We start from the raw sequence: 12239 nt of genomic DNA, 5'->3' as shown, positions 1-12239 counted from the left end.
TATTTACAAAGAAAATGAAAACACTAATTCAAGAGGATATATACACCCCTACATTTATCGCAGCATATTTATAATAGCTAAGATATGGAAGCGACCTAAGTGTCCATCAATAAATGAATGGATAAGGAAGATGTGGCACACACACAAAAAACATACACACATACACACTGGAATATTACACAGCCATAAGAAGGATGAGATTGTTTCATTTGCGATGACATGGATGGACCTAGAGGGTATTATGCTAAGTAAAATAAGTCAGACTGAGAAACTTAAGTACCATAAAGATTTCACTCATATGTGGAATCTCAAAAACGAAAGAAATGCATAAACAAACAAGCAGATCCAGACCTGTAAATACAGAAAGCAAACTGGTGGTTATGAGAGGGGAGGGGGCTGGGTGCAATGGGTAAAGGAGAGTGGGAAGTACTAGACTTCCAGTTATGGAATGAATAAGACACAGGAATAAAAGATACAGCATAGGAACATAGTCAGTGGTACTGTTGTAGCACTGTATGGTGACAGATGGTAGCTACACATGCAGTGAGCATAGGATAATATATAGAGATGTTGAATCACTCTGTTGTATACCTGAAACTAATGTAACATTGTGTGTCAACTAAAAAATAATCCCACATCATGGGGCGCCTGGGTGGCTCAGTTGGTTAAGCGACTGCCTTCAGCTCAGGTCATGATCCCAGGGTTCTGGGATCAAGCCCTGCATTGGGCTCCCTGCTCAGCGGAGAACCTGCTTCTCTCCCTCTCCCTCTGCCTGCTGCTCTGCCTACTTGTGCTCTCTCTCTGTCTCTGTGTCAAATAAATAAATAAAATCTTTAAAAAAAAATCCCACATCAATAAAGAATTGAATTGCCGTTGGATTGAATGTGGGAGATAACAACTGATGGAGAAGTAACACTCAGAACACATGCACCATCTATGCTCAACCAGAGGCCTTATGAAAGGTCTTTTCTCTCACTTTCTATGCATTTAAGAATATAGGAGATTGTTCGTCGTTAGAATTAATTATAAGTATCTTATTTTCTTTCATAGAATCAGCTCTCCATCATCAAATGAAATTATCCCTTTTAGGTGACTTCTCTTGGAATATTTCAGATGACCAATTTCTTGGTGCTATTATAATTTTGTGTATTTGGGTCTCTAAGTGATCTTAGAAGACATATTATCTGATGTTCTATCTAGGTTGCAAAGAACTGAGTCTAATCGAATGGGAGTATTCTTATAATATGGGAGAGAGTACAGGAGAGGTTCCTATAAGTTGTACATCATCTTAGAAGGAATGACCAAAACTTAGTCTTTACAATCTAGGATTAATTGTGCTAGCAGTAGATATCTTTGTAAATGCTAATATCTAATGAAATCTTCTGGTTATGTTTTTTCATTGTTTTATAGGAGGTCATTTTGCCAGAATAATCTTCAGGAAAAGCACCTCTTCTTCCCACCAACTTATCTTTAGAAAATTCTTTCTCCCTGTTACACAATATTTATACTTTTGAAACAATTTATTTTTACTTTATTTTTTAAAATATTTATTTATTGGAGAGCAAGAGAGAGCAGGAGCAGGTGAGGGGGTGGGGGACGCACTGAGGGGAGGGGCCAAGGGAGAGGGGGAAGCAGACTCCCATTGAGCAGGGAGCCAGACACAGGGCTGGATCCCAAGACCCTGTGATCATGACCTGAGCTGAATGCAAAAAGCCCAATGGACTGAGTCTCCCAGGAGCCCCGACCTTTGAAACAATTTAATGAATTATTATAAGGCACACTTAAAGTTTCCATGAAAACTGACTTAAAACCTACGATTCTGTGAAATACTGTGTCTCCCCTAAAGTTGGTGATATTCAATGCAGCATTTAGAAACCAGTCACCTTAAAGACTATGTTTTAGGGTTCTTTACTGTGATAATTAAATGAATTAGATAGTTACTGATAGTTACATATTCACTGAAATACGAGGAAAGAGAAGTAACATTTTCCATGCTGCATTTGTTGGTTCATGTGTATTTCTCAGTGATGAAACTACATTGTTGAGCTCTTTGAATTGGAGACAAGATCAGAATTTTTGGTGAGTTATCACAGTTGGAATAGGGAGAATATTTGATTCATAAAATTTATATTATTGACAGGAAAAGAAAATAGTTGAAAATAGGTTTACATTTGAATATGTTTGGCATTTTATTCATTCTGACGTATTTTAAAAATCAATAGAGTACTTGTGCTTCACTTTGTAAACATTTACACTACATAGCCTTGGCTTGTAAAATTCTTCTGAAAATTTAGGAGAACCAAAACGAATTAGGATTATTATTGTCATAATCAGTACCAAATAATATAAACTGATCCGGTTGAAATTGTGGGACTATGACTAAGGAAATACATAATAGTAATAATATTCTAAGAATTAAACTATGAAATATTTGGGAAATTACAATGAAATTTTAGTTTGTTTGCTACATTGATCACAGTATGGTAGATGATGAGGGTAATCCAAATTCCTTACAGATTTCTAAAAAAAGAAAGAAGTTCCATGAAAATTTATCATATTCTAGTTAAAATTAGATTTTTCAGGAAATAAACAAGTTTAATATCAAAAAGATCTGAATGACGTCTAAAGAACTAATCAAAATAAAAGAAGTAATCTAACTCTTACACATAAAGAACAATCTTATGCCTACAGTGTTTAAATTCTGAGATCATCTTTTCCTCGTGCTTATTTCATTCATAAATTGAGTGAAATATTAATTTTAGGGGGCGCCTGGGGGGCTCAGTCGGTTAAGCGTCTGCCTTCGGCTCCGGTCATGATTCCAGGTCCTGGGATCGAGCCCCGTGTCCACATCTGGCTCCCTGCTTGGTGGGGAGCCTGCTTCTCCCTCCCCCCACCTTCACCTACTTCTGCTCTCTCTCTCTTTCTGTCAAATGAATAAATAAAATCTTAAAAAAAAAAGAAATATTAATTTTAAGTTAGATCCACTCAGGCACATTGCCCCCTCCATTCTGAGAGGATAAAAGTAAATGTTTACTTTGGATATCTGGTTAACTGAGAAAAGATTGCACTTGAATTATCAGAATTATTCTTGCCAAACATGCTTGCCAAATCTCCTTCCTTTTGGTTGGTAGGCCTGACCTTAGGCTGTGACTCTGGGACAGATCCAGACTTCAGTGTAACTTGTTCAAGGCTCTGGTTTGTCGGGGCGCCTGGGTGGCTCAGTTGGTTAAGCGACTGCCTTCAGCTCAGGTCATGATCCCGGAATCCCAGGATAGAGTCCCACATCGGGCTCCTCGCTCAGCGGGGAGTCTGTTTCTCCCTCTGACCCTCTTCCCTCTTGTGCTCCCTATCTCTTATTCTCTCTCTCTCTCAAATAAATAAATAAAATCTTAAAAAAAAAAAAAAGGCTCTGGTTTGTCAAGGGTGCTCCTCAGCTTGTAAATTGATTCTATACAGTTTAGTCCTACCTAGTTCACATAACTCTTAGTAGTATTATTAAATACTAAATAATTAAAGAATTATTTTTTTATTTGACATTTTAGGAAGAAAATAAAAGGATCCTTTGGAAATAGATGAATCCACAGAAAGGAACAAAATATTTAACCAGTATAATAAAAAAACAAAAACAAACAAAACCTTGAGCATTATTAGTTGTGTCTGTGTGACCAGGTGTGGGTATATTGTATTTCACACACACACACACACACACACACACACACACACACACACACACACACACACAATATTAGGGCACTAACTTCTAATCTTTGTTGTTAAGAAATGAGCTTTGCTCCAAAGTGGGTGAATATGATACTCCTGTCATGACCCTGCCCTGGTCCTTGTTTTCTGTTCTTCTTCATCCTGCAGTGCGTGCTAATGTTACGCTCTCTTCATGCTGATCCACAACCCACAGGAATATGAGTGGGAGACTCACTCCCTTGTATATATAATAAGAGGTCACTCTGTTGTATAAGAGGTCCCATGGTTAAGACAAAAAAAAAGATTATCAGTATCTGTTTGCTGTTGATCAAAGTTGGGATTTAATTTTTTCACTATATTGAACTATTATATCTATTCGTTTTTTAATATATCTATTACTGCATACATCTATGGAGTTTTGGAAAGATGTGTCTTCTAATGTTATGTTTCTTAAACTTTATGTACTATAAATCACTGGGTAATGTTGCTAAAATGTAGATTGAGATTTAGTAGGTCTAAAGTTGGTCCTAAAAGTTTGCATTTCTAACAAAGAGATTCCAATGCTGCTCGTCCTGATATACATTCTGAGTATCAAGATCATATGTCAATTCAGTATAGCTCTCTGCCTCTGCTACCAGTGAACACCCTTTTCCTGTGCTTCCTGTGGTGAGTGAGCAAAGATGTGTATATGTATGTGCGTGTAAGAGGGCTATCTCTAAGAGAAAATTATAGTTTATGCTGGTTTTTGACTTCTGCCTTAAGTACTAGCATAAAATGTGCTGCCTGTCATTCAGCAATTGATTTTCCCATGAACCAACATCTCTGCCTAAAGCAGACTGAGGTGTTACTATTAAGCCATGTCATGCTACACATACACTTTCATTTATTCATTTACTTGATAATCATTTATTATGTATTGTATTTCAGAAAATGTACTGGGCAATAGCTATAGAGTGATGATGACTGAGACTTGATCCCTTTATTCAATGAACTCACATCTAAGTGGAAGAGACAGACATGGTAAGGGAAATAGTAATATTGAGTTAAATACAAAGCACTGTATTAGCACAATGGAAAAAGTAAAAACTGCATATATGAGATTCAGGAAAGTTTCACAGAGGATATGACATTATTCTGAAACTTGATGAGTAAAGAATAATATTCAGGTAGCAGAACAATAGGAGCAGTGTTCCTTGCAAAGGTAATAGTACTTGCAGAGGCAGAGACACTAAAATGCATGGTGTACTCAAGGAATCATGGGTCATTCAAGATTATGTGAGGAGTGGAAAAGATAAGCCGAGAAAAGTGGGCAAAACATCGAATCATGAATGGATGATTTCTTTTTTTTTCTTAAGATTTTGTTTATTTATTTGACAGAGAGAGACAAAGCGAGAGAGGGAACACAAGCAGGGGGAGTGGGAGAGGGAGAAGCCGGCTCCTCACCAAGCAGGAAGCCCGATGTGGGGCTCAATCCCAGGATGCTGATATCATGACCTGAGCTGAAGGCAGACGCTTAACGACTGAGCCACCCAGGCGCCCCTGAATGAATGGATGTTTTCTTTTTCTTTTTTTATTTTTTAAATTTTCTATTGTTATGTTAATCACCATATATTACATCATTTGTTTTTGATGTAGTGTTCCATGATTGTTTGTTCATAACACCCAGTGCTCCATGCAGAATGTGCCCTCTTTAATACCCATCACCAAGCTAACCCATCCCCCTACCCTCCTCCCCTCTAGAACCCTCAGTTTGTTTTTCAGAGTCCATCATCTCTCATGGTTCGTCTCCCCCTCTGACTTACTCCCCTTCATTCTTCCTCTCCTGCTATCTTCTTCTTTTTCTTTTTTCTTAAAATATGTTGTGTTATTTGTTTCAGAAGTACAGATCTGTACTTCTGAATGGATGTTTTCTAAGAAAGATGAATTTTTATCCCATAAGCAATGTGGGAATAGTGTGACAGAATTTTAGGAAATAATTTAAATAGCAGTGTAGAACACTTAATTGCAAAAGAGCAAGTTTGGAAAGTATCAAATTAATGTAAGTGAGAAACAATGGATTCTGAACTGAGGTAGTATTAGTAAGGATAGTGAAAGATACCAAAGAGGTAGAAGTGATAGGACTTTGTGGTAAATTAAACATTGGTGTAAAATTGAGAAAAGAGATGGTTTTCAAATTTCAAGTCTGGTTAATAAGGTGGGATATAATGGTATTTGTTAAATAATTCTGTATATATAAATGTGGAAACTATTTTGGAAGTAGTGCTAATGAGTTCATTTTTTATCTTGTTGAGTTTGAGCATTTTGTAGGAAAATCAGAGAGCTGTGTAGCAATTTGAGAATATCCAGCTTAACAAAGTACATATGGACTATGGAAGTTGACTCTTTCCGTTAGCATGGAATACCTTGTATCTTCTCTTTGTAACTCAAAAATGCTGCTTTGGTGAATGACACAGCTGGACAATATACAATGTGAACATTCATAATTGTTGTTCTATTGAGTTTCTTTAGAATTTGAAGAGACCAAAGACACAGGGTTACAATAGTTCTTTTCATGATGTCATGTAACAGCAAGAATGATTAGCTATTTTAGTCCAGTCCTATTAATTTAAGCTATAAGCATTTTCTCATTGTCTTTGATATATGTATATATTTTGAATGGTACTTAAGAATTTACTTTTTTGTTATAAGACAAAAAAAAAACCTAGGTCTAACATTTTTTTAAAAAGACACTCTATATTGGCTTATTGATACTCTAAATACTTTTAGACCTCATATTTCAGATCAGTGATTTACATCATAGTATCAGGAAGATTAGAGAATATTAATATGACATTACTTAACATAAATAAATGGGTGAACTAGAGAGTGATTTGATCCCAGCTATGAATGACCTCAGTTATCAATGAGAACTCTTAGCAGTTCTGTTCCTTGACTTACTTTTGGAAGGTGGCTCCTCAAATAGTAAGTAATTGGTTTATATGGATATAGTCGATATACTATTTATATAAAGGCTTCTGATAAAGTGTGACTATTAAGATGATTTCATTTAAAATTGAAAGGAAACTGAAAATGGGAAAGACTGCAGGTAAAATTGGATATTTTGGGACAAAACACAAGGATTGTGTTTCAGTAGTGAGCTGGTAGCTCGTCTGCAGTCATCATGCAAAGCAAAGAGTTATTATAGCTTGTGATTATTTTTATTTACAGACAAATCAAACTAATGAGATGAGGTTTAAATTTGCTCTACTTCTTTGTTTCCATCTGACTATCATTTCCTTTCAAGATTAAATAAGAAATTTATTGAACTGTAACATCAAATACTTATTAGTAAATTACTGGGTATTATATATTTATATTTATATTTATATATTTATACATATATTACCTAAATCTGCCACCAAAGCCTCTAGTAACTTTGTATAACTCTGCACCATTAATTTCTTCAGAGTGACATTCTGATGTGAGCTGAACAGATGGAATTGCAGGATTGTTCTAGCAAATTTATCATAAAAAATGCATCCGACACCTGTGTAATTTGCCTAATCATTTTCCTAATAAGCTCCCACCATTAATTATGCACGATTTCCACAATGCAATCAAGATAAAAGTAAATCTGATGACTTAATACCCTTCAAAATAATTGGTTCACCCAACACAAGGCCTCCTTTGCTTTCCATAGCCATTTTAGTTAATTAGAAAAAGGGTGCACCCTGTTGGAGTCAGCAGAACCGAGGCTGATCGCTTGGTGGGAGGTAGACCTGCTGGGTTTTTGGGCAGGAGTCAAGGATATTAACTCGTGAAAGAATAGAAGAGAATTTTGCCCCTTCCTCTTCTTTTCTTTCCTTCACAATCCACACCCCCCCAACCCTGCAACTTCCCTGTCTCCCCCCACCCACCCCAGTAGCAAACAGATGCGATTAGTGTTCTTCAGCCATCAGAAAACTGACTGCAGGACTCTGCGGGTCTAATGAGAATCAACTTTTCCGAGGCTGCTGTCTTGCAGTGCAGTCCACCTGTCACATCATTAGGTGCAGCATGTGCCTTGAATTCACTTTGCTAAATGAGATTTACAGGCCCCAGTGAAACCCATCCTGCAGCATCCCTGCTTCAATTAGCTAAAGATTAATTGTCTGAGAAAGGGAATGAAAGTTTTACTTCAACTGACCTGAAAAAAAAAGGTAAAAAAAAAAAAATGTATGGTACAGGTATCCCACATAGGCCCCAGGCAGTGTGGAAAACGTGATAATTTAAAGGTGCTGCAAATTTCCTACACCTCGCCTGGATGGATGAAATTAACTAGCACTAAAAGCTGTCAAATTAAAGGTTGACTTCCAGATATTAGCACCTTAAATGTCACCGAATATTTCTTTCTTTTTTTTCTTCTTTTTCTTTCTTTCTTTCTTTCTTTCTTTTTTTTCTTGGCAAACATTTGTATCAGCACACCTGCACATGCACACAAACATTTTCTTACTGCTGTTCTTGCTAACTGCTTGTTCGTGCCCAGACTGGAGTTACTTGCTATAAATCTTTGATGTAACCATGGCTACAAAACAACTGGCAATTACAAAATTTCCTCCATTTTAATGTTACACTAATTATATTTGAATATGTTTTAATGTAGATGAAGAGTTGGAGGTGAGAAAAGCTTCTGAAGAAGGGCAGAAAGGAGGATCTCTGCTCCCATCTGTCACACATTCCCTGTGCTACTCAGACACACATAACCTGCAAGTGGAGGTATATCACCCAGAGCTAGAATTTCTTAATTTGTAAGTCTTCATGCAAATTATTGAATTTAAAAACTTTAACATTATGGGGAATGGTCTAAATTAATTAGAGAATTGAAATGATTTTTAGCATTGTGGGATATGTAATGTTTTAGTAGGATTTGGGTAGAAAATATGAAAACCAATTTTTAGCTAAAATTTATTTTTGACCAACAAATAAGAAAAAACGTAACATTGCCAATTTTTAACATAAGTATGGCAGTGGCAAATTCACCTGACTAGAATGCAGATGAAATAGAGTCATGAGGGGAGAGTGAACATCCTCCACATGTGGGGGCAGAGGTTATCAGGGGTGCTTTTATTCTTCAGTTCTCTTTTAGCATGTCTCAACTAATCACAACTCGTTTGTTCCAATTTAAATTTGTAGGCCATAGCATGTAGTTTTAATTAATAAAATTTCACAAAATACAAACATACCTGGGAAAAATCTTTAGCAAACAGCACAGAAATAAGATAATACTAAATATTTAAGCACAATGAGAAAATAGAACTGACATGCCTGTACTTTGAATGTGAGTTCCCTGTCACCCACGTTAAGAATTAGGAACAGAAATAAGAAGAAAAAATGATGATTGAATCAAATCCAAAAAATTCCTGAATGATTTTGTTTTCATAAATAACATAGTCTATTGGAAATTTGCATTTGAATCCACTAGTTTTACTAATGGCTCTCACTCAGTGTGTATTTTACTATGAGTTATTGACTAATAATACTATGAAACATGATACTTGAAAGTCATCTAAAAGATTGTTTCTTTTTTTAAACTATACTTCCATTTATGTTTTATAACATATATATTTTTGTAGTTCAGTTATGAATATGTATTTGTAAATATATGTAATTTATATATAAATAGGCAATTATAAATTTAATTTTTAAATTTAAATAGAATTCTTTTCCTTAATAGGATACTTATCCAGCAAGTTCAGAGAATTTTATTCTAGGATTCAGGTCCTCATTTATAAAATTAGAAAAATGCTGGAAAATTACGTAGCTACTTTGGGATATAAACTCATGGCCATGAGTTTTTCTGTGCCTCTGGATCTTTGACAGTTCAAGGTTCTCCCTGTCTTAAACCCAATCGGTAAGACAGTCAAAGAGGAGGAGACAGAAAATACTTCTCAGAGCAAAAACCTTTTCAGGTTCTTTTTTCATATTGATAGAATTATGAGCTCTATTCTTAAAAGAATTCTATGCAAAAGGGTGCTTCATACTGGTTACCTTTTTAAAATTTTCTTAAAAGCTATATGTATGTTTGTTAGTCTAGCCACTAGAATTGTGATTCTTTTTCCCTAAATGTCCACATTTACATGATAATATCCAACCTGCATCAAACATTACATTTCAGACTCTGTTTTAAAAACTTTTACAAGTATTACTTCATTTTATCCTTACCACAGTCCTCTAAATTGTGTTATTTTGCCCCTTTTTTACTGTTGAATAAAACTGAGTTACAGATAGTAAACACCTTGCTCAATGACACCCCAGTAAAAGCAATACTAGGATTCAAACCACATTCTATGGACCTACACTCCACTTTGGCATGATAAAACTCGCATCTCTTAAGTTTTAAGATTTATTTATTTATTTTAGAGAGAGAGACAGAGAGAGAGTGGAGGGGAAGGGCAGAGGGAGAGAGAATCCTCAAGCAGACTCCCTGCTGAGCATGGAACCTGACACAGGGGCTCGATCTCAGGACCCTGAGATCACGACCTGAGCCACCCAGATGCCCCTAAAAATCGCATCTCTTAAGTTTTGTTTAAAATTATTACCTTGCTTGTTCCCATGGGGATTTGAAAAAGTGATGAAACTAAAATGATTTCTGTTTCATGGATCTGTGTTTAAACCAATGAATGTATATGACCATGTACATGTGTTCGGGCACGTGTGTGTGTGTGTGTGTGTGTGTGTGTGTGTGTGTGTGTGTGGTGGGTGAGTGAGGAGGCTAAGGTACTAATGTGAGAATTACCATATAGATAGTTTGATATTTAATTGAATCCTGGGTACCATCACTTCCATGGTTAGGATGTCACATCTGTGGTTATGAGACCTTATGAGTTTTACTTACCACTGCTTAGGTTTGGTTCCTGCTTGTGCCTTTAACATATATTTCAGGATAATATACACAGATCCAATCTTGTAAAAGATGATCAAAAACAATATGAAGAACTATAAAATCTTACTGAAAAGCACAAAAAAGAATTCTGAATATTTTAAAGATGCCAGTTCTTCGAGTATATATTGAAAACAATTCTGATTAAAAACTTAGTAGAGATTATTTGGGTCTTGGCAGAATAATTCTAGAGTACATCTGGAAAATTAGCTTAATGAGGCCAGCCATTAGCATTTTGAAAAAAAAAGTAAAAATGAAAGATATTCCCTACTAGATAATAAATCATACAAAGCTGTAATAATATGAAGAAAGTATTAATTACAAGGAATTGAAATAAAGATCAAAAGAACAAAACAGAAATTCCAGAAGCAGAAAAGCACATGTATAAAATTATACAGATAAAGAAAATACCATTGCTAAAAAGAGAACCACAGGCTCCTAATGGAGTCACTTGTGCTAGACCCACAAAACTAGGTTTCTTGTTTGTTTGTTTGTTTGTTTTGTTTTTAAGATTTATTTATTGAGATGCCTGGGTGGCTCAGTCAGTTAAGCATCTACCTTTGGCTCATATCATGATCCCCAGGTCCTGGGATTGAGGCCTGTGTTGGGCTCCTTGCTCAGTGGGGAGCCTGCTTCTCCCTCTGCCTGTTGCCCCCCACATGTGCTCTCTCTCTCTGACAAATAAATAAATAAAATCTTTTAAAATAATAAAAAATAAAAAATAAGATTTATTTATTTATTGAGAGAGATGGGGGAGGGGGCAGAGGGAGAGAATCTTTCAAGCAGACTCCCCATTGAGTGAGGAGCCCAACCCGGGGCTCAGTCCCACAATCCATGAGATCATGACCTGAGTGGAAACCAAGAGTTGGTCGCCCAACTGACTGAGCCACGAGGCATCCCTCAAGTAGGGTTTAATAACTAATTGCAGTTTGAACCTTCCTCAGGAATGTAATCTTAATTGGTCAGTCTGAAATTTCCAGGTCAGCAGCAGTGAGGTAATCCACCTAAGTCCCCCAAAGGGGGATGACCTTATCCAAAATAATTCTCATTTTTGTTTATGACTTCCTTGTCCCGAGTTAAAAACCTTTCCCTTCCTCTAGCCCTGTGGAGCTCCTCTCTATTTGCTAGGTGGGGTGCTGACCAATTCATGAATCATTTAATAGAGCCAATTTGATCTTTAAATTTACTCACTTGAAATTTTGTTGTTTAGCATCATCAAAATTCATCAGGGAATAGAAATATAAATCAATACACAGTGACCTGACAGTCAATTAGTGACAATTTTATATTTATACTAAAATAGATTTCATATTATTTGAGTAATTCAGTATGTTAGACATAACTTAAAGTGCAAGAATTGATTTTGTCCCAAGAAGACGTTTTAAGTGTAAAAATAAAGAGATAGCACAGGAAAAAAAAAAAAGATGAATGTAACTGCACAAAGGCTAAATCTCCAATGTATCACCAAATATAATAAAATTGGAAACCAGAATTAGTCTGGAATTAAATTTTTTAAAATTGAAATGATGGAGAAATATTAGAGTTATAAACAAATTTGAAAACAAATAACTGTAAAAGGAAAACTGTTGCTAAAGGACATAAATAGACAATTCACAACGAATAAAACATTAGTTAAAGATGT

Source organism: Callorhinus ursinus, unplaced genomic scaffold, assembly GCF_003265705.2.
Source record: "Callorhinus ursinus isolate GAN/ISIS: 27379988/994484 unplaced genomic scaffold, GSC_fseal_2.0 scaffold27, whole genome shotgun sequence".
NCBI classification, from domain to species: Eukaryota; Metazoa; Chordata; class Mammalia; order Carnivora; family Otariidae; genus Callorhinus; species Callorhinus ursinus.
This window is presented reverse-complemented; position numbering follows the sequence as displayed.